Here is a 24910-nt window from a genome sequence, read left to right on the forward strand (position 1 = left end):
GCCTGAATGAAATGTGAAATATGTGTAAAAAATGCTAAGAAAACATACAAATAAAAAAAAAAAAAAAAGCAGCTTAAAAATTCATGGTTTCGGCAAAGAAATGAACCTTCAGCAGATTCAACAGAATGGTCGGACTGGAGGCGTGGTTACAGCTGGATTTGCTACTGCACATCCTGCAATGTACTTCTCTAATAGATCGCCGAGTTTTTTTTATATTTTGCTGTATATGGGGGTCAAATGAAAGTTTATTGTCAATGATAACACCTAAATGTTTGGTTTCCTGCACTATTTCTATGACAATGTTGTCAGATGCAAGGATGTTAAAATGATCAGTGACAGAGGAGGTGTTTTTGGGATGAAAGAGTACTAGTTTTGTCTTCTTTGGGTTAAGAAAGAGTTGGGCATTTCTTAGCCAGGATTTGACTGCAGTAAAGGTGTGTTGAGTTTTTGAAAGTAGTTCTGGTAGTGATTGAGCAGTGCAGATTAATGTGGAATCATTAGTGTATTGAATGAGGGTCCCAGGGTGAGAGGCAGTGTGAAGGTTGTTTGTGAAAATGTTGAAGAGTAGGGGTCCTAGGATGGTGCCTTGGGGGAACTCCAGCAGGGTTGTGGAGGAAGGGTGAGAGTACATTGGGCCATTTCACTGCTTGTTTATGATCCTTGAGGTAGCTCTGAAACCATTTTACTGTGTTATGTGAGAAGCCTAAGTTAGACAGTGTGTTCAAAAGTAAGGGGTGAGACACTGTGTCAAAGGCCTTGGAGAGATGAAGGAATACTGAGACTGTATATCATCCTGCATCTCGGGCCTTGTTCGTGGTGTCTGTAAAAGATAATAGGACTGTAGCTGTGCTGTGGCTAAGTCAGAAGCTATGTTGGGTTTTGGTTAAAAGATTGTTTTGCAATAGATATTGCATTACCTGCTGATGGATACCTCTCTCAAGAATTTTGGATATGGGTGACAAGATGGATATAGGACAGAAATTGGATGGATCAAAAGAGTTGCCTCCTTTGTGGATGGGGGTAATGTGAGATTGTTTCCATATGGTAGGTACTTTTGATTAATAAAGTCCAATTTATAAGGATACTGATTGGGTAGGCAACTGAGTTATCAGCCAGTTTGAGGTAGTATGGGGGTAGATTGTCAGCTGAGGTAGAGCAGGGTTTTAGTTTTTGTAGCGCTTTCTTAATGGTGTCTGAGTATGGGCTGAAATGAGAATATGGCTTGTATGACATTTTGTTGAGTAGGGGGGGTTAGTAATGACAGGGTTAGAAGTAGTTGATGGTCTGGGGTTGGTACCTGAATAGGTTTAAGGGTGGGGGAGTCCAGCATTAGTGATGTTAGGTAATAGGCCCGAAACAGATTTTATGAAGTGCTTGTTAAAGTTTTCGGCTATTTGTAATGGAGGAGCATCTGGTGATGGAGTGTGCTCTTCATTTCTTCCAGGGTTAAGTAGAGAAGATATGGAGTGCCAAAATTTACTGGGGTTGATTTTATGCTGGAGATGAAGCTGGGAATAACATGACTTCTTATCTCTGTTGATTAGTTTTGTCACTTTGTTACGTAGTGTTTTGAAATGAACATGATTTTGTTCATTTTTGTTTTGGTTCCAGGTTGACCAGGCTAGGTTGCTTTGCTTCATCAGATATTTACATTCCTTAGAGAGCCATGGTGCTAAGTTCTTTTTGATTCTTTTCATACGACTGGGAGCTAGTCTATTAAGTATGTGAAGAAAGGTGTTGTTAAAGTATAGTACAGCATCATTAAGGGGTGTTTAAGGGGTGTCCAGTCTATTTCCTGTTGGAGATTGTTGAACTTATGTTGACACAAATTAGTTGAGTTCCTAACTGATTTTATAGTGTGTACTCTTAGTTGTTGGGAGTTTGTTCTAAGGGAATACACTGGTAGATGATCGCTCAGGGAGTTAGACAGTGTACCAGAAGAGGGGTAATTGGCAGGGTGGGATACTATAATCCAGTCTAAGGTGGATTGGCAGGTAAGATCTTTGCTGTATCTTGTTGGAGCATTGATAAGCTGAGAACAAACATATAGATTTATACTATTTGTGGGGGAGTCGGAAGCTATGGTTTGTCAATCTATAGTTACGTCTCCTAAGATTATTGTTTCAAGGTTTATTGTTTGGGATGTCCAGGATAAAATATTTTCCAACACTGGTATATTGTTACCTGGTGGTATATATATATATATATATATATATATATATATATATATGTATATATATATATATATATATATATATATATATATATATATATATATATATATATATATATATATATATATATATATATATATATATATATGTATATATATATATATATATATATATATATATATATATATATATATATATATATATATTACTATTATGGCATTGGAAAAGATGGGCATATTACTGGTGAATGTGTGATGTTGAGTGTAGAAGGATAAATAAGTGCTATCCCCCCCCTTTTTTAGATTTTTTTTTTTGTGGCCGACGGTAACATTTCCCAGTGGCGTTCACTGTTTTGCATTTCGATATTACATGGTTGGTTTAGGTCTTCGATCACCTAAGCATTCAATCACGTAATATATACCCCAGTGAAAGACACCTGAAGTAATTCACAGTTTTATGATGGTCAAACATGTTAACATCGGAGCCTGCAGGAGAAAAAAGTGTGCACTACCAGAGCTTACACTAAAATCTGTAATACAGATTAGCTGAGTCAGGTCAGCATTTGTAGATGTGGATCAATAGAGAATATACTATCTTGAACAAAAATATTACATGTAAGATGTACTTTTACAATACCTTTCTTTTGGGTGAGCACACATGCAGGAAGTGCAACAGAGTTCGTGGAGACTGTGTGGAGGGCTGGAAGGAGTTTAAAGATGATATCACTGGCATAGAGGAATAAATAAAGGGTCGAGGAGGGGGGTGATGGAACAGGTGATTGATGTGTACACAGCACAGCTGGCTCAAACTGGCACTTTCAAGCCCAGATCATTAGGCAGATGAAAATGCCAACATAAACTATCTGTGAATTGACAAGGTAAGTGAATAAGCCTGAACTAGGTATGCAGATGATCCCAGAACTAGCAGGGAAAACAATGTGAGTGAGAGACAGTGGAAAATGAGCAGTTCTGTTAAGCAGAATGTACCAAGTCCTATGCTCGAGAGGATGCACGGTCCAAACCAAGTAGAAAGCTCCAAATAGACCAGCAAGGCAGCACAGAGTTCAATATATTTATTAAATACTGATAGATAATACAAACTAGTTTCGGCCAACAGCCTTCTTCAGTGTAAAACAGTATAATCAAGTTCATTTACATCATCCTTTAAATACATATCAGGAGCCAATCAAAAGGTTGAGCTCATGAATACTGTTAAGTTTGAAGATTATTGGTAATACATATTTTGGGGCACTTAAAGTAAATCATATAGATAATAAAAATTGATGTATATACTCGGGTGAGATCCATCCATAACATGAAAAAGTAACCAACAAGTTACTTACATAAAACAAAACAAATTATTAATATATTCTAACAAATTCATATGACAATATGTTCATACTTAGAATTGGTTTTTATTATGCCATACTGGAAGAGCCACTATCACAGGCTATTCAACAGTTCTTGGTTAAAAAAACCATAGATAAAAATATCAAACACTGACGTTCAGAGGACTCTAACATGCTATCTCATAAGGGAGCATATGTTGGACCAAATAAAGTATGTATACATAAAAATGTATATATATAGAGAATGGTAGTGGGCAACGCAAATAATCAGCATAGAACATAAGATAGATCAACAGTAATGAGAATAGCAGCCTGTACATAATGGCTTTAACACTTGTCCACCATAAACATGACACCTATTATGTATCTGTCCAAGACAAGATAAAGGGCCACCCAATAAATGCAAAAGATCAATATTGAATAGTACGATTAATAGTTATTATGTTCTAACTTCTCAATCTGGAATGTATTCATGCTTGGGATCTAAATAATCTTCCCATGTTGAATAGAACACCCACGTGCTTATAACATTTTGTTATTGACAACCCCATGGCTATTAAGTAATTATTATAGATATTGAAAAAATATTTGCATGCTGTATCTTAAGGAGCATAAATTTGACAGCTACGGTGTGTCTATCCCCATATATATATCAATATAAGTCAGTTATTAAATATAACTTGTAATGGACATGGGATACAATGAAAAAGGATCAACAAGTGGTGTCATTTACATATGTATACTAGGGACTTAACAGCCCTTATTACTTTTCCAAGAAATGTGCAAGCCTTTATGTTTAGGCTGCAGATCGTAGTATTGTTGATCCTTTTTCATTGTATCCCATGTCCATTACAAGTTATATTTAATAACTGACTTATATTGATATATATATGGGGATAGACACACCGTAGCTGTCAAATTTATGCTCCTTAAGATACAGCATGCAAAAATTTTTTCAATATCTATAATAATTACTTAATAGCCATGGGGTTGTCAATAACAAAATGTTATAAGCACGTGGGTGTTCTATTCAACATGGGAAGATTATTTAGATCCCAAGCATGAATACATTCCAGATTGAGAAGTTAGAACATAATAACTATTAATCGTACTATTCAATATTGATCTTTTGCATTTATTGGGTGGCCCTTTATCTTGTCTTGGACAGATACATAATAGGTGTCATGTTTATGGTGGATAAGTGTGAAAGCCATTATGTACAGGCTGCTATTCTCATTACTGTTGATCTATCTTATGTTCTATGCTGATTATTTGCGTTGCCCACTACCATTCTCTATATATATACATTTTTATGTATACATACTTTATTTGGTCCAACATATGCTCCCTTATGAGATAGCATGTTAGAGTCCTCTGAACGTCAGTGTTTGATATTTTTATCTATGGTTTTTTTAACCAAGAACTGTTGAATAGCCTGTGATAGTGGCTCTTCCAGTATGGCATAATAAAAACCAATTCTAAGTATGAACATATTGTCATATGAATTTGTTAGAATATATTAATAATTTGTTTTGTTTTATGTAAGTAACTTGTTGGTTACTTTTTCATGTTATGGATGGACCTCACCCGAGTATATATACCAATTCTTATTGTATATCTATATGTTTTACTTTAAGTGCACCAAAACATGTATTACAAATAATCTTCAAACTTAACAGTATTCATGAGCTCAACCTTTTGATTGGCTCCTGATATGTATTTAAAGGATGATGTAAATGAACTTGATTATACTGTTTTACACTGAAGAAGGCTGTTGGCCGAAACTAGTTTGTATTATCTATCAGTATTTAATAAATATATTGAACTCTGTGCTGCCTTGCTGGTCTATTTGGAGCAGTTCTGTTAAGCACCTAGGATGAATGGCAGAACCAAATTACGAGCAGTTGCAGTGAAAACATTTAATGGTTTTGTTTTTCTTTCTTTCATTTTTTTTTATTGTTGCTTTCTTTAAACTGCAGGTAGTTCTAAGGGTTCTGGGGGGTGTTTACTTTAAAACTCTGGGTATATCTTACATCAGTAATTATGTCTGTGCAACAGGGTTCGTGGAGATTGTGTGGAAGGCTGGAAGGAGTTTTAGAGAATAAGAATGTTGTATTATAGCAGAACTACAGAAAGTAAAACATTTCACTATATAAAAAGTGCAGTGCAAAGCACATTCATCCTGTAATTTAACATTCGGATATTCTACTCCAGAAAATCATCTGTCAGTCATATTAGCCTGAGAAAATTCACACCTAATAATTTAATCAGGTTTGGTAAACTGACATAAATAGATACATCTATTTGATGCATTTTATAATACAGGTCATACATTATTTTTCATATAAAACTGTTTCTTTCAGCTATAATGTAGTTTAAATAGTTCAGATGAGAGGAATCTCTCCCAGATATAAGTGTTGCAACTACTTTTACAATAACTGTGACATTGATGAATTAAATATTTAGGGCAATATTTCTGGGATTGTCATTTGTGTGGACAATTCAAATGAGAAGACTTGCTTAATGAGATGAATGTTATTGCTACTTTTACAATACCCCTGGCGTGGATCAACCAGATATCTTGGTTAATATTTCTAACTTTGTCATTTGTGTGGACAGTTCATATAAGAGAGATGGCTGGGTGAGGAAAATGTTATCACTACTTTTACAGTAATGCTTGCCAGAATCAACCAGATATTCTGGGAACTATTTTTTCAAGTTGCATCATGTATGTAGCCATTCACCTGTCCCCAGGTTTTTATTTTACTTTTCTTTCAGTTCTTTAACTTCAGAGTTACAAGGTCCAGTAATATTAAGTGTTTTTTTACTAAATTACTCAAGTCTTTTCCTGACAGGTGATAATGACTCAGTGTTACAGTACACTTGCACCTCTCCTGTCAGGAAAAGCCTCACCAGCTGCCAGTAGTATTTACATTACTAAAGATTATTAGAGAATAGACACCCATACATCACCATCCTGAATGGAAAACAGATGCTCTCCAGTATGGTGTTAATGTAGAGGTAATGTTGACTGAAAAACAATTCTGCCGCTTCACTACAACATATTAAGCTGCCATAAAGTTTGGACATTTGGAAAACAGAACAACTTCCATTTTTTACGATAGCTACACCACTTTGCTGTTTAGTGATCATAAAAGTATAATATAAAGTAATTAAACTAAAAGTTAATAGTGTGTGTGTGTGTGTGTGTGTGTGTGTGTGTGTGTGTGTGTGTGTGTGTGTGTGTGTGTACATATTAAGTACTTTAGAGAATTTTGACTGTAAAATACTTTTTTGAACACAGATTACAAAAAAGTACATCAAGGCCGTAATACTGAGGGAGGAAATTTATATATATATATATATATATATATATATATATATATATATATATATATAGATATATATAGATGTAAAATCCACAAAATGCAAACCAAGGTAAAAAACTCTGTTTATTATCATATATATATATATATATATATATATATATATATATATATATATATATATATATATATATATATATATATATATATATATATATATATATATGGGTCTACTGCATTTAGTTGGAATTACATTTGGTCGAAAATGATTTCAGTCAGCCCACTTCATTGAAATCTCATTTGATGGAAAACTCATTTGGCCGAATTTCATTTACTCAAAAATGGAATATAGCCCCTGCCCCACTGCTGTACAACCCTGGAGTGAGAATATAAAGTTAGGGGGGTGGGGAGCCCCCCACACCTCCCCTTACTTTATATTCTCACTCCAAGGTCACACTGCAGGGACTATATTCCATTTTCGACGAAATGGAATTCGACCAAATGGCTTTCCAGTGAAATGCATTTTTGGTGAAGTGGGCTGCCTGAAATCATTTTCGACCAAATGTAATTCGACTAAATGCAGTAGACCCCATAGATATATATATATATATATATATATATATATATGTGTGTGTGTGTACACACACACATAGATATGTATATATATATATATATATATATATATATATATATATATATATATATATATATATATATAGAATATATATATATATATATATATGTACATATATATGGGTCTACTTCATATGATCGACAAACCATTTGATCGAAATTCATTTGGTCGACAGCTCATTTGGTCGACAACCAGTATTCAAGGCACTTAACAGGGATTTGCCCCCCCAATGTTGTGCGACCCTGGAGTTGTTATATATAGTTAGGGGGGTGTGGGGGGCACAGCCCCCTACAATGGGGTGTGTGGGGGCGAAGCCCCCACCTATTTTTGTTTAAAAGCATGAAAATACAAGAAAAACTACACATTTTAAACACCCCCTAACTATATATATCAACTCCAGGGTCGCATAACATTAGGGAGGGGGGCAAATCCCTGTTAAGTGCCTTGAATACTGGTTGTCGACCAAATGAATGTTGATCAAATGGTCTGTCGATCTTCTGAATTAGACCCATATATATATATATATATATATATATATATATATATATATATATATATATACAGAGAGAGAGAGAGAGATAGTAATTAAAAAAATACAAAACAATTTAACAGATAGACCATTCTCTAAGTGCAGTGATGCTCTCCTGAGTGTGTGTTATTGTGGATGCACTTCCGGGGTGTAGAGGCCCTCTGCCTGTGGCTTTGGGCCTTGGAACACTCCTGGGAATGCATTATGTAGACAATAACAAATACCTCATCAGGCATCATTACTTGCTCATCACATTGATAAATATACATGATAGATATTGATTTGTTTCAGTGTTGATTCAGAAGGTTTTTTTTTTCCTGAATTTTTTCCTTTTCTTTTTTTTTGTCAATGTTTGTATTATAAGATAGTGATGAAGCTGCCAATTGATTAGCCACACCTTGTTTTAACTACATTTGTTATAACTGTAAGGGAACATGGTAAGGATATATCTGCCTTTACAGCACAGATACAAGGTACAGTGTTTGATTCTGCTCTCTGATATATGGCTAGGCTTGTAATAGTCTGTAAACTGATAGCCTAGTATTTACCTATGAACCTAGGTTATATATTTTATAATTTTTGTGAATTACTGCAAGTGAACATCGTACCATATAATAGTTTGTAGTATGATAAACTCATTATATAAAGTTCTGCTTTCCAACTGCCTCTCCGCATGTAAGTAACATTATGTCTCTTTACACTGTTGTTCACAGGTTCATAAGTGTTTACTACACTAAGGACCACAAGGGTCCTTTTAAGCCTAGCCATAGATCCCAAATCTCTGACAAGTTCTGATACTCTTGATAAGTGTAAACACTGGCCTGGGAGATGAACCATTTACAGGTTACTTGTGTCCATTAGAGACGTAGGTGTCAAACCAGGAATGAATTTCTGGTTTCCCATCCAATTGTCCAAGTTGTACTTGAACTGAGTTAGGGAGGAACTCTGCTTCACATGGATGGGGAGCCTATTCCATAGATGGGGTAGTCTCTGGGATACATACCTATTTCTCCAGCAGGTTCTATTTATGTCACAGGCAAGGTTTAAGTCCTTAGAATGGGTAATTCTGATGCTGTTTGTTTTGTGGATATGGAGGAGGTCCATTAGAGTGGGGTCTGACAATGCCCTGTATGCCAGGCATAGATCTCCCCTCAACAGCCTATAGGAGACAGAATACAGGAATAGGTCTTGAGGTGCTCTGCATAAGACATTTTACTTACTCCCTGTATTGTTTAAGTGAGGAACCTCTGTGGACATTCCAATTGCTGGATATGCCTGGCTAGGTACACACCAGAGGGTGCATTGTACTCAATAATAGGTGTGATGAATACCGAATACAGTAGAACAATGACTTCCTTGGACTTAGAGGCCATACATTTGTTTGTAAGTTGCGCCACATAGAATGATTTCCTCACCACTGTAGACACAAGATGGTCAAAGGCTAGATTACTATCTATGTGTGTCCCTAAGTCCCTGACTACTGGGTCAACTCTAAGGGGTGTGTTGCCAATATGATAATTACCAGGGATGCCTGACTCCCCAAAGGATACTATTTGCATTTCTTGGCATTTAATTTTAGTCCATGGCTCTGACACCAGTTGTTTGTTTGTGTCAGCCCTTCCTAGAGAACATTTGTGTCAGTGTGAGATTCAATGACAGCTCCTAATTTGCAATTATCTGCAAATGTAGTCAAGAAGAGACCACTTGATTTCTGAAAAATAAATGCCAAAAAGGAGCGGTCCAAGGACAGATTCCTCAGGGACTCCACTTGTGACTGGCCTCTTTGTAGAGATGGACTCCCCAATTCTTCTTGGCTCCTGTCTGTGAGCTAGTTGGCTATCCATTGGGTGACATATGGGTTTGTACTTAACCTCTTGAGTTTGTCAACAATGCCTGAGTGGGGTATTGTGTCAAATCCCTTGGCCAGGACAAAGTAGGCAGTGTGCACAATTTTGCCCTCATCCATTGCTTTGGTGACCTTCTCAAAGAAGTCCATCAGGCTGAGTATGCATGACCAGATCTTGACAAATCCAAACTGGGTTGAATCCAGTGGTCTAGATTTAATAAAGAGTATATAGGAAACAACAATAGAAAATGGAAGGGAGTTTCCAAATCAAATAACAATGCTAAATCTGGTTGTGAAATGTATTTTGTAACCACATATAGTGGATTCAGCAATAGGTTTTATGAGATAGTACAAACACAGTGGCAACCATTATCAAGTTTAAAGGTTGGAAGTTCATGGATGCCTAATAAACGTGTTGCTTCATATAGAGTGGGCAGGAATATCAAGAGCTTTTTTGGTGAAATCTAGGTTCTGCAGACCCAAGGAGGTCTTATATGAGTCACTAAGAATAAAAGGGACAGTAGGATGTGGCAAATGCAAGGCATGCAAATTTATTGTGCCTTATTTTGGACTCTTAAATGGTCGAAGATTTGAAGTTTGTGGGAATTATAGGTGTGACACTGAGTTTTATGTGGGTGAGTCCAAAAGGGCTTTTAAAATAAGGCTATTAGAACATGTTCATGATATATTAAATAAAAAGGAACAGAGTTCAGTGGAACAACATTTTTGGAAACACATGTTAGTTCTGTTCATGGTTTACAAGCAACAATTTTAGAAAAAAGTAGTGTTTTTTTGGGGGGGGTATCACAAGAATAAACTTCTTTATAAAGAAGCAGTGTAGTTATTAAAGTTTGATACTTTGTTTCTAAAGGGTATGCATGTTGATTTTAATTGGCATGTATTACTTTAAATGCTTTTTAAGTGTTTCATGGTATTAACTGATGACTTTATTGTTTAATTGCCTATTTAGTAATGTATATAAAACAAGTGTGTGATGTGAAGTAACTGTGTACTCCAAGAAGGCAGTGTCTGCCGAGACGTCAGAGAGGAATACATTTTATTCATTGGGTTCCTGGTCTTTATTCTTCATTGTATTTTCTGGGTTGAGTCCAATGTCTGGAGGTTTACTATATCTCTATTGATCATCTCCATGATAATTCTTTCCATGGCTTTATATATAAGACTAGTGAGACTTATGGGTATGTAGTTTCCAGGATGATTCTTTCCATGGCTTTATATATAAGACTAGTGATACTTATGGGTATGTAGTTTCCAGGATCTGTAGATGGCCCAACTCTGTGCAGAGGGATGAACATTGCCTTTCTCCATTCATGAGGGCTGAAGCCTGTTTGGAGGCTACAGTTAAATAGTAATTCCAGGTGCCCTGATAGGTCATGTTTCATGCTATTTAGAAAGCATCCTGGGATGCTGTCTGGGGCCACTGATGCAGTGTTCCTGGTCTTAGAGAGATTGTTCCCTAGTAATAGTAGGGGAGTTATATTTGATGATATTTCCTGAGGGAAGATTGAGGGGGAGAGAGGGGTAAAGTTGGAGATGAATTTGTCAGCCAGGAGGCTTGCTATATCTTCTGGTTCAGTATAAGTGGTTCCATTTACACTGAGCTCTGCACACAATTGTGTATTGCCTTTGAGGTTGTGGACATATCTAAAGAATGCTTTGTGGTTGTCCAAACTTACCTCATATCTGGCTTTGGTAGACTTTATTTGTCCTCTAAGTTATTTGTTTAGTTTAATGAGAGTGCGTTTGTCCTGCTGAGTGCTGCACCTCCTAATTTTTGCTATTACTTTCTTTTTCCTGTTATACAACCTATTGATTTTGTGATTCCATCAGGGTGGCTTGATCTTTGAGTTAGTTCTGTACTTCTTCCTGGTGGGTACAGCTGACTCTATGCAGCTATTAACATGCTTGTACATGGTTTCTGTGAACAGTTCTGCATAGGCAGCAGTGGTCTCAGGGTTTATGGGGGCTTGAAATTTTGCCACGTTCTCACTTAATAGCAGAAGGTTAGCCTTAGAATAGTTCCTGAATATTCCAGTTTAGCTGGGGGTCCAGGTTTTATTTTTACTTCAAAGGAGACCATTTTGTGGTCTGACCTTACCAGGGAAGGCATTACAGTAGGGAGTGTGCAGCAGTGTCTCATATTAGTGAGGACCAGATCCAGTATGGCTGCACCCCTGGTTGATGTATTGACTATCTGGTCCAGGGAGTTTGCGTTTACAAAATCCAGGAATCTCTGTGCATGTATGTTTGGTGTCATATAGCATTCCCAGTTAATAGTGGAGTAATTAAATTCAGCCATGAATATGGTATTGGGTTGGATAGTTAGTGTTTCTAATAAGTTTAAATACATGGTATGGGTTTCCTGGGTCATAGAGGGGGACCTATAACTTACAAGGAAGTGGTATTGATTTTTACCTATGGTGATTTGAACATGGAGCAGCTCAAGTGCTTTGTACTGTTTGATCTGCCGTGAAGTATATTTATTTTTGATGGCTTTAAACCCATGTCTCAGTGACCGCACCAACATCAGTGTTTTTCAGCTTTATGTTCAAATTTAAGGCAACCCATTTTGACACTACTCAATGAAGATGTTAGCTGTTCAGGGGAAATCAAGCAAGATCTACTTGCTGGAAGAGAAAACAAACTCTGATGGTAATACCAGTGACTCATACATGGATGTGGACCTCCTACCATGATGTAATGTGAACCAAACTACAGCACAGATGATGAGATTCCACTTGTACATCTCCATGAGAAAGTCATCACCACTGACAAGGATGATGCCTTTGTCCCAATGGTTCCCGAAAGACCACTACAACATGTCATAGCAGACCAGACAAGTGATGGTGAAATTGACTATGATAATATGGATGAGGTACCACTTGCACTCTTAAGGAATGCTGGTGTATAACAGCATCAGTCATTAAGCTTAATCTGATTTTGACACAGAGGATGAATTGCCTCTATCTGTATTCAAAATAGGTACAGTATCACTGACAGACTTATGAAGTACTCCATAGTCTGCATGAGTTCAAGTGTTTACAAGTGTTGACAAGAGTTAGAGTATGGACTCTTATTGTGCAGCACAATCCTTAGTAAGTGGATTGGGATGGAGAAAACCCACTAGATGAGTCTAAGTAACTTTTCATCAATCAAGATAAGATAAATCAAGATATGATAATGCCTCAGCAGGGAATTTCTGTCATTTCTTGCTGACAAGTGCATGCAATACAGTTGGTACTGCCAATGGTCATAGGCATGTCAAGCACACCAACCATGTAAGTACATCATGTGGGAAAAATGCCTCAAAGCAGTACACATTGATGACTTTGTGTGCCCAGAAGGCCCCTTAACCAACCTGGGCCCAGACTACACAGAGATGGACCGAATTAATTTGATGTTCCCAGAGGAACAGTACTACCTTATTACCAATGAAACTAATAGTTATGCTGTGGAGAGGCAGACCACAGCAGGCAAGGTTGATAAACACTGGAGTCCTGCATGTCCTAGAGACATACTCACATTTTTGGGCATTAGAATATACATGTCTCTTGTACATGTCCTAGAATGCAGGCAGTACTGGAAATGACACCATGTATATGGTAGGTTCCCAATAGCTGAGTACATGATTAGAGAGCAGTTTGAAAAAATTCAGCAGTTATTTTCACTGCAATGAAAACCACTTGAGCCTACCTTAGAGAGCCATAGGTCATGACAAGCTACATCATGTACAGCCTGATTGGTAAGAAGCATCACATTTACTTTGATAACTTCTTTAGCTCTGTACAGCTGCTCCAGCAGTTGCTGCTAGATGGCATGTACTGCTGTGGAACCATGCACATCAATAGGTCAGGATGGCCTACAGAAAGACCATTGGTAAAGTACCTCAAGGGTGTTTTTAGAGTGTCCCACTGTTGCTTACTGAATGGAAGGATAGCAACCCAGTATTTCTTCTATCGATTAATAGTAACCCAACCTTGTTAGTCTCCAGCACACGCAGGAGAAAGCATGATGGAGCAATGGCATCAGTGCCATGTCTACCAGCTATAAACATGCACAACAGTTACATGAATAGTGTGGACTGAGCCAGTCAGCTCAGGACATAGCACCCAAATGCAAGGAAAGCCTGCAAATGGTAGCTGTACACAAGCTGTTTCTTATGGGATGTGGTCATAGTGAATTATTTCATTATGTTCTGTGAAAGTAACAGCCACCAGCAAGTAGTCAAGCACTATGTCATTATTCCTGAAACACAGTTGCAGTTTTGAAGTAACCTAGGGCTGCACCTCATTGGCAATTACAAGAAGAAAAAGAAGAAGAGGTGCACTGAGATTACTGGTCTGCAGCCTGTGAATTGATCTGAGCTGGATCACACTTCAATGAAATGGTGACCATCAAGATGTAGAAACTGTACCAGCAATGGTAAATGTGGTGAATGTTCATGGGGATGCCTTAGCTACAAGATCAACCTGTGTGTTGAATGCTTTGAAGAGGTCTGGTGGATTGCTGAAAGTAGAAAATGTACTGCCATGTAAGACAGAAGTAAAATTAGGTACTCATAGCTAAATACCAAGTATTTTAGGATCATACAGGATGGCAGTAGTGTACTTGAAGACTTCAGCTCTATCCCATTTTGCTGCTGTTCTAGATATGCATGGTATAATTACATCAAAACAACATGGGGCACAAGCAAACAGAAAAAGGAAAGGAAAGAAAAGGCTTTTTCTTTTCACATGTACCCTTTGAGTAGCTCTCCTATCATTTTCACTTCAGGAAAAGTTTTTAGGTCAGGCAATATATGTTCAGTTAGTTTCCCTGTGATGCCTTCTTTTCGTGGAAACAGAAAAAGCTGGGAATTTTTTTTCTTTTCATGTGTGCCCTTTGTATATCTCTCCTGTCATTCTCACTCTCACTCCAGTAAAAGTATTTAGGTCAGGGCAAGACATGTTAGATCACTTTCCTCCTGTGTTGCCTTCTTTCCATTCCTGAAGGGACATGTGGAAACAGAAAAAGCAGAGGTAACGTGTTTCTCATTTCATGTGTGTATTTGTGTAACTATCCTGTCATTCTCCCTTCAGGAAACATATTTAAGTCAGGGTAACACACATTAGGTCAGTTACCCCTGTAATTCCTTATTGCCATTCCTCAAAGGACACATGCAAACAGAAAAGGCAGAGGTAAGGCAGGCTGCCAAATCTGAAAGAAGTTGTGATACAGTGCCAATCTCAGCAGTCTGAATGCACATCCAGCATAGATATAGGACACTTTGACCTTTTTTATGATGCCTTTGACTGTCACTGAAGGCTCATGCCTCTCCAGGGCCAATTAGTAGGGTGGTGATTTTTACCCTGAGTTTTCTCTTTACATGTGCCCTTTCTGTTGTCCTCTGTGACTCTCCCTTGAGGAAAAGTATTTAGGCCAAAGTAAGACATATTAGGAGATTTTACCCCTTCTTTTCATTTCTGAAAGGATACATGGAAAAAGAAAAATCAGAGGTAAGGCTTTTTCTTTTCACATGTATGCTTTGTGTCACTCCCCCTAAAAGAAAGGTTATTTCAGTCAAGGCAAAGACCATATGTTACAGACAAACTATTCTGTATTGGAAATATATCTATATTGTAGCCACACATCTTATAACACTGGCAACCCTACTAATTAACAAGACTTCCGCACACACATCACAATGTAACTAAATGTTACAGGCCTATATGCCACAAGCCAAACCACTACAAGAGGTATTTCATTGATATAAATGTTGCATATCTGTAGTACGGCTGCTAAGCAGAAATGTATGTGTTTACCACTCTTTTGTATTGACTTTTAGCAACGTACTCTTGCTAATATACCACTTATTCTAGCCTGATTTAGTTTTGATGTTATTTGTGATCTTCCTGCTGCTCTGTATATAAAATACATTAAGGCATTTTTGATTCCTTGATTCTGATGCACTGAAAGTTGTACTATGTGAGTTAACTGCAATTTGTGTTTTGATGAAAAATTAATAACCATACAGTTTTTGTGTACTTACCTATATGTGCTACTTCTACCTCTCTTATCTACCATTGCCTAGTATCTCTATTTCCATCCCAAACTACCTGACCAGTTAACCACCACCAAGAGTGTACGGTCCAAATCTCTCAACCGGGATTCAAAAGAGACCTATCCATTCAAGACTTAGTAATTGTATGCCATAGCTTTGTTGCACAGCTATTCTACATTTTGCTTTTCTTGTAACTTTACAGGAAGCATGCCGCTATGGAACCTCTGAAAGGGCCACCCCCCACGACGCTTTTGTTTCCTACCTATCTGTTGGTCTCTTCTTTTAAAAGAATCTTACCACACTATATGCCTCCCCACTGCTTAAAACCACCCATCATCCTGTTGTAGTGCAGTGCACTAGCATACTTTAAATAATTGAATCTTTAAATCCTTTTATTGTGTTTTTAACATCCATATTGCCCACAAACATACTCTTCCTCCTACCTTGGCCTACTGCTCATGGTGATTGTTTTTTTTCACCACACTTGTAGGCAGGCACAAACCGCTCTGTTTGCCCTCTGCTTCACTTCAGACTCACTTCGCTCCCCTACCCCCATTCCCACCCACTCCTACTTCCTCTAAATTTATACTTCCTGTAATCCCACCTCCTACATTCTAGACCTATACACCTCCCTACTTTCTTACTGCCCCCTCCCCCTCCCCTACCTCCCCTGTCCAAATACTCAACTCCACCTATTCTGACTATTAAATACCATCCCACATTTCTCTCTTAATCTATATACCACACACCACACCTTTTTTTAACCTTATTCATCCTTACTTCTTTACTACTACTATCTGTCTCCACTTGCTCTAAACTTAATATTTCACCCCCACACTCCTCAACACATACCGCTCACTCACATGCTAACAAAAGTAGCTATTTCTAACTTCTCTCCATCCCTATTAGTAAACACCACCCTATGCTCAGCCAAGCCACCTCACCTCCACTACCAATAAACTGAAATTAATACTACATTACTCACAGTCACCATCTCTAAAAAAGCACCAGCCACACACTGTACTCCATCTCCTCATAACCCAGTGTGGAGTTGTTCACCCAACCCTGGACTACACAATGTACCCAAAACTTCCCACAGCTCTAAAGCCCATGGTATATACTTTGTAACTATCGATGTTCGAAGCCTTTGCAACAAGATCACAGAATTCCAGTCATGGCTCAGCCACCACTCTCCAGACATAATAACAATAACTGAAATTTGGCTTAAAGCACATATAGTAGACTCTGAAATCCTTCCACCAGGCTACAGCATTGATGCAAAGATAGGATCCAGAAAAATGGAGGGGGTGTAGTCCTACTATATAGGAACTCCTTAATAAATATTTATCCAACTCATGTACCCATTTTTGGTGGTCTAGAAATCTTACTAGCATCCCTCTATATAAATCCTAACAAACAACTCTGTATTGTCACCATTTATATTCCCTCGGTCATAATATCTCCTACTTAGAAGACTTCCTAGGATAGATTAACTATACTATCCCCCAAGAAACCATCATTCTATTAGATACTAACATTAACTGGCATAACCTAACCTCCAAAGCTCCTAACACTAGCATTAATCTCCATAGTTTCACTCAACTTGTCACTGAGCCTACACATGCTTTAAATACCTGAGCTGAAGCTATATTAGACTGGATCCTGGTATCCCATCCCCACTACTATACCAATACCAGTACCCTCCCTAACACCGTAAGGTGACCACCTACCTGCATACACCCCCAGAATCCATTTACACATCCCCAAACCTTACACATATGAATCAATCAGGAACCTTGCCCACTTTAACCAAGAAACATTCAAAACTACCCTTCAAGTAACTGGTCCCCATTAAAATCACCCCTAGATGATGCTGTTTAATACTTTAACAACATCTTCTTGAACACACTAAATAGCCTAGTACCTCTTTGTGCCAAACTCTCAAAACCAAATCATGTCCCCTGGTTGGCTAAGCATACCAAACAAACAGTCTTGGCCAGAGAAGAAGCCTGGATATTTTGGAAAAAATGCAGGACCATAGAAAATGAACTAAACTATAAAAACTTAGAAATGCCACAAAAAAAAGTTATCACAACTTATAAGAAAACCTACTTCTCCTCTAAACTCTCTTCCCAAATAACAAACCCTAAAATTCTAGAAATCCATATCCTCCATTCTGAATCCAGGTGACATTCAAAATCTATCACCACCTCCTGACAAAAACCATCACCAGATAGCCCATATATTCAATAACCACTTTATTGACACCATCCAAAAACTAATCAAGGACTCTCCTTCTAACATAAATCCCATCTCTATCATTACCCCCAAAGACCCCCTATCCCCCACAAATAATTCTCTAGTTAAATCACCTTTGTCACTCTAACCTGTGCCTACATCCCTAGTTCAAAAATGACTAACCAAATTTAAACCCTGCTCACTCTCTGCTGATAACTTACCACCAGAATACTTACAACTAGCAGCTAAGGCTATAGCCTACCCAGTCAGTATTCTTATTAACCACTCTATCACTGAATCATATGTCCCCCTACTATGGAAAAAATCCATTATTACCCCAATCCACAAAGGAGGTAATTCCCATGATTTCTCAAACTACCAACTATCTCCATCCTCTCCCCACTATCAAAAATCCTAGAAAAATCCATTCAGACCCAACTACTCAATCACCTCATCAATAATAACCTCTTATCTCCCACACAACATGGCTTCCGCCCAGGCCATAGTACAACCTCAGCTTTACTCTCCTTTACTGATACTGTGAATAAAGCTCTTGTTGTTGGTCTACCCACTTCTTTACTCCTGTTAGACCTCTCAAAAGCTTTTGACACAGTATTTCAACCTAAGCTTTTGCAACAGCTAGACAAACTGGGTTGCTGTCAAAGGGTAACAACCTGGTTTTCCTCCTACCTAAACAACAGACAGTTAAATGGCAAAACCAACAATCTGATTATCTTGCAAACACAGGTTTCCCACAAGGATCCATTTTAGGATCACTACTCTTCAACATTTTCATTAATGATCTAAACAAAGCCTCCCATCAAAGCATACTAATTCAATATACAGATGGTTCAGCTATCATCTCATCCTCCAATAACTTCTCTAACCTCCAAAAAATCACCTAAGATACCTTCTCCTCTATAGAAACTTGGCTGAATGATTCTCAACTAATGCTTAACCACAAAAAAATCTAAGCTGTTATTATTCTCATCAAAACCTCCAAGTACAGAATTCAAAATTTTCTCACACAACAAAACAGAAATAGAACAGGCACAATCTGCAAAACTTCTAGGAATTACTATCAGCAATAAACTCTCTTTTGAACAACACATTCTCAACACAGTAAAGAAAATCCACTTCAAACTGGGCAAATTATACCGACACAAACTTTACCTTAATAAACATACTAGGATCAAATTAGCTAACACCCTTATTCCATCGCTTACATATGGGAGTCCCATTTTCACCGATCTCCATTCATCACTTAGTAATAAACTACAACAATGCTACTATAAGACAGCCAAATTCACATCTAACTTGTCAAACTGCTCACACCACTGCAACTCTCTCTCAAACCTATCCTGGCTAGAATTTCACCACTATCTCCAGTTTACTCAACTAACTACCGCCCATAAATTACTGTTCCAACCTGATAAATGCCCAGCTCTCTAATCCATCATGCATATATATACCCCCACTCAATCCCTCCACTCTTCACAGAAAACCCTTCTGAGTGTAGCTGAACACAACAAACAATGCCTGTATTCATACAGCATAGCCAAACTTTGGAATACCCTCCCCTCTTCCATTACCCAACTAGACTCCCTGAAGTTGCACTGAAAACCTACATTTTACAGAATCCTAGCTGTACATGTGAAATACAGTGCAAGCCCCCTTAATCCCATAACTTATTTCAGCTATAATTCTGCTGTTCTAACACCTCTGATTTTTAATCAACTCCATTGAACTAAAATATTTGTCCACTACTATTTTCTTTTCTCTGTGATATAGTTCACCTGTGATATGGTGCTTGTATAGTAATTTGTATAACATATGTTTTGCAATTATGTTGTACTGTAATATTAGTTTGTCTTAACTGTGGGGCTTTCTCCCCAGACTTGTACTTTTATACTGTATAATATTTGCTTTTGTTGTTTGTATAAATGTGGAGCTTTTCTCCCCGGGCCTCCTCTTAAAATGGGTTTCTTTTTTGTCCAGTGGACGTACCTGGTCAAAAAATGTCAATAACTAAATAAATAAATAAATAATAAGACATATTAGGTCAGTTTTTCCTGTTATTCATTATTCCATTCGTGAAACGACAGAAGGTAGACAGGCAGACAGCTGAAACTGAAGGAAGTTATGCAACAGTGCCAGTCTTGGCATTCTGTGTGGGCATCTCGTAGAGGTATGGGACACTTCAGATTCCCTTCAGTATCACTGAAGCCCCATAATTGTCTTGGGTAAATTAGCGGAGTAGCAGTCCTTACCCTGCTTTTTCTCTTTACATGAACCCTTTCTGTAGTCCCCTTGTAAATTTCTCTTCAGGCAAATTATTTTGACCAGGGCAAGAATGCTTTTCTTCACAATGATTTGTACCTACACTAGTTTGTAGGTATGTACCTCTGCATCATTGCAAATAATGAACCTTCTCATATTCAAGACATATTAGTATTATTATACTGTGGATAGGAGTGAAGATTCCAAATGGCAACAAGGTAATGCATATTGTGTGTGTGTGTGTGTGTGTGTGTGTGTGTGTGTGTGTGTGTGTGTGTGTGTGTGTGTGTGTGTGTGTGTGTGTGTGTGTGTGTGTGTGTGTGTGTGTGTGTGTGTGTGTGTGTGTGTGCATGTGTGTGTCTGTGTGTGTGTGTCTGTGTGTATGTATATATATGGTTCCACTTCTAACCATCAAAATTTCAAAACATCGAAATTCTGATCATCGAGACCAGAACATCGGATTCTGAAACATCGAAGGCTACAAGTGTAACCAAAAAAAAAAAAAAGAAAAATAAATTTTAACAATTGTATGCAGCGCCCCCCCCCCACAGCCACCCTACTTTAATATTCCAGCTCTGAGAACAGAATACAGTGGAGTAAAGGGAAATTTCCCATTTAGCGCTATATGCAGAAGCACTAAATGGGAGATTTTCCGTACCCTATCTGTAGTGCCATCACACAGATGGCACATAGACACACACAGTATACAGGGCACCTTGGTGCCCTGCAAAAACACAAACATTCTCCCACCTACACTTACCTTTTTCTTCCCCTTCAAACCTTTGATGTTTTAAAACTCAATGTTCTGGTCTCGATGATCTGAACTTCGATGTTTTAAACGTTCGATGGTTTGAAGGGGAACCATATATATATATATATATATATATATATATATATATATATATATATATATATATGAGTCTACTTCTGTTTATCAAAAAAAATTTTTATTCGAAAAACAAAAAGCTGAACCAACTTAAATGAAAGTGCACTTTCGTGAACACTGACCGAATTGGGAAAAAATACACTAAAAACACATTTTTTGCAGGGGGAACACTCCAGCTACTTATATATACTAACTCTGAGATTTCACTACAGTGGGGAAAAGGATATATTTCCTTATCCCTACTGTACCATGCTTCTGTGAATCAATGTTTGCGAAAGTGCACTTTTATTTAACTGCACTTTCACTAAAGTGGGTTCGGCTTTCTGTTTTTCAAAAAAAGTGTTTTTTCGATAAATAGAAGTAGACCCATACATATATATATATATATATATATATATATATATATATATATATATATATATAAATGAACTTCATAACAATAACAGCATTCAAAGAATAGTAAATTTTTTATTTTATTTTACATTTGTTGACCGGGATAGTCCGACTGGATGCATGTCCATTTTCAGCGGAGGCCCGGGGAGAAAAGCTCCAAGGGTAAGCAGATACAGCATTACATAATACCAGCATTACATATTACAAACAGATTATTTACAGAGATTACATAAGTAAGCAAGTTAAACAAGTTCCACAGGTTAAAGTTAGTCCTGAGCACAAGTCAGGATTAAATGAAATTACACAGTAAACTGGTTAACAGATTTTTATACATTCGAGTTAGCCAGGCTTGATACATTGACATAGCCAGTTAAGTGACAAATGTTGTTTGAGTCTAGTTTTAAATTGACCTAAGGTGGAAAGTAAGGTAATATCAGCTGGAAGTGAGTTCCAGGATCTACTTACAGAGTTTGCAAAGAGAGAATCACCGGCTGTGTTATTAATTTTGCTAGTCTGAATTAGTAGTTTGTTAGAGGATCGAAGCGGTCTAGGATTGTTATAGGGGGTGATAATATTTTTAAGTGCAGGAGTATTGTCCGTATTATAGAGGATTTTATAGGCCATAATCAGTTGGTTATACTGGATTAGGCTAGGTAGTTCAAGCCAACCAAGCTGTTTTAGATTGATGCAATGATGTGTCCTAAAAGGCAGCCCAGTGGCAAACCTGGCAATGTGGTTGTAGCAAATTGAGAGTTTGTTAAGGACAGTCTTGTTCAAATTCAAGAGTAGAGGGGATGCATACAGAAGGGTTGAAAGAAGGTGAGAGCGAGCTATGGCAATTTTAGCTGGAGGGGTTAGGAAGGCTTTTATTCTGTAAAGTGACCCTAGTTTTTTATTGATGGTTTTGATAGTTTGGTTAACATGTAGGTCAAATTTGAGATTATTGTCTATGATGACACCTAATAGTTTTGTAGATGGGTCAGGGGAGATTATTGTGCCATCATTTGATTTTATGGTAAAGGTGAAAGCGGTAGACCTACGTGTTGGTGAAAATAACAGCATTTTAGTTTTTTGGGATTTAGGATCAGACGATGTTCAGAAAGCCAGTTTTCTATTGTATTAAAGGTGGTCTGGGTAGCTGACCATAACTCTACTGGAGATCTGGCTGAGCAAATCAGAGTAGAGTCATCAGCATATTGGATACAGCTGACTTTTGGAATGACAGTATAAAGGTCGTTAATGAAGATGGAGAACAGCAAGGGCCCTAGTATAGAGCCTTGTGGTACTCCGAGGGTGTTAGGTAGAAGGTTAGAGAGTTTGTTCTGCCAGAGGACAGCCTGCTGTCGACCATTCAGGTAGGACTGAAACCATTGGAGGGCTCCAGTATCTAGACAGAATGTTTGCAGGGTGTGGATTAAAAGTTGGTGATCAACCATATCGAATGCCTTGGAAAGATCCAAAAAGAGGGCTGAGGATATATAATTATTGCTGCGATTATGGTTTATGGTGTTAGTAAAGGCTAGGAGGGCTGAAGTAGTGCTGTGATGAGGACGGAAGCCATGCTGAGTGTCTGCCATAAGGCGATTTTGGATTAGGTGGTGCATGAATTGTCTATGTATACATTTTTCCATAATCTTTGCAAGTGGAGAGAGTATAGCTATTGGCCTATAACTGGAGAATTCAGTAGAGCTGCCTCCTTTGTGAAGTGGGATTACATAGGATATTTTCCAGATGGTGGGAATTTTAGCTTCTACTATGGTTTGATTGATTAGTATTGAGACGGGGTAAGCAATAGCATCAGCTGATTTTTGTAGGTACTCGGCAGGGAGTTGATCAGCAGAAAGTGTAGTGGGTTTTAATTTTTTGATCAAGGTACGGATAAGTGAAGTGGTGACTGGTTGGAAGCTGAACGCAAGTAGGTTTCTAGGGGTGCTCCTTTCAGGACCAGGGGAGCTAGGAGGCAGTTGGCTAGCTAGGGCATGAATTGTCTCAGTAAAGAATTGGTTAAAACTATCAGAAACATCTTCAGGGGTTTTATCAATTGTAGCAGCAGGGATTGGGATTGAAGTTTCTCCAGGATTTAGTAGATTATTTAAACCTGCCCAAAACTTCTGAGGGTTATTTTGATTTACTGTCTGTAAATTACAGTAGTATTGTTTTTTGTCTTGTAAAATTGATTTTTTGGTTTCTTTCCTGGATTGCCTGTATTTAATGTGATCTTGAGGGTCTTTAGAAGAACGCCATAAAGCCCATGCTTTGTTTCTAAGGGTAATTTTGAGTTTAGACTCTATAGAAAGCCATGGTGCAGTTTTTGCCTTGGTTCTCTTTGAACGAACAGATGCATGCAAATCAAGGATCTCAAGGAATTTGTTGTTAAAGTATGCTACTGCTTCCTCTAAGGGGAGGTATTTTAGAACAGACCAATTACATGAGTTTAGTTCTTGTTGGAATTTGGCAGGGTCAAAGTTTTTATTGTTTCTAACCTTTCTGAGTAAGGGTTGTTGGGAATTAATGGTTTTGTGCTTAATTACATATGTGAGAAGGTGATCACTTAGGCCATTAAGGAGGGTACCAGAGGTGTACAGTTGGGGGTGACTGTTTATGAGTACCCAGTCAAGTATACTTTCTCTTTGGTTGGGTTTACCTATCCTGGTAGGGGTGGATATGATTTGTGTAAATGCATGCAGGTTAATATGGGTGGTTGGGGATTCTAAGGAACAGGTGCCCCAGTCTATGTTAAAGTCTCCAAGTAGTAGGGTTTCTTGAGGGTAATGACATGATAACCAGTGCAGGATATCTTCAGATGTAGATATATTGTTACCTGGGGGAATGTACATACAGATGATATTAATGCATTTATTTTTATTAAGTTGCAATTTGGTGGCAAGAATCTCAGAGTTATTAATCTGAGGAGGTTGTATTACATCTATGGTGACATTCAACTCAGATTTATAGAGTACAGCTATCCCACCCCCCTTCCTCGAAGCACGATCCAGCTTGTGTATGTTGTACCCACGTGGTAACACTTCATTGTCTTTAGCGTTAGGTTTTAACCAGGTTTCAGATAAACAGAGAATCTCAGGGGAGTGGACATCCAGAAGTGCATGCAATTCATGTACCTTGTTATTAATGCTTCTAATATTGAGATGACAGACTAGGAGAGAGTTAGTTGGCCTATAAATTGTAGGTTTGTAG

The sequence above is a fragment of the Protopterus annectens genome, chromosome 5.part1 (assembly GCF_019279795.1).
Source record: "Protopterus annectens isolate FY-2018-M chromosome 5.part1, PAN1.0, whole genome shotgun sequence".
NCBI lineage: Eukaryota > Metazoa > Chordata > Ceratodontiformes > Protopteridae > Protopterus > Protopterus annectens.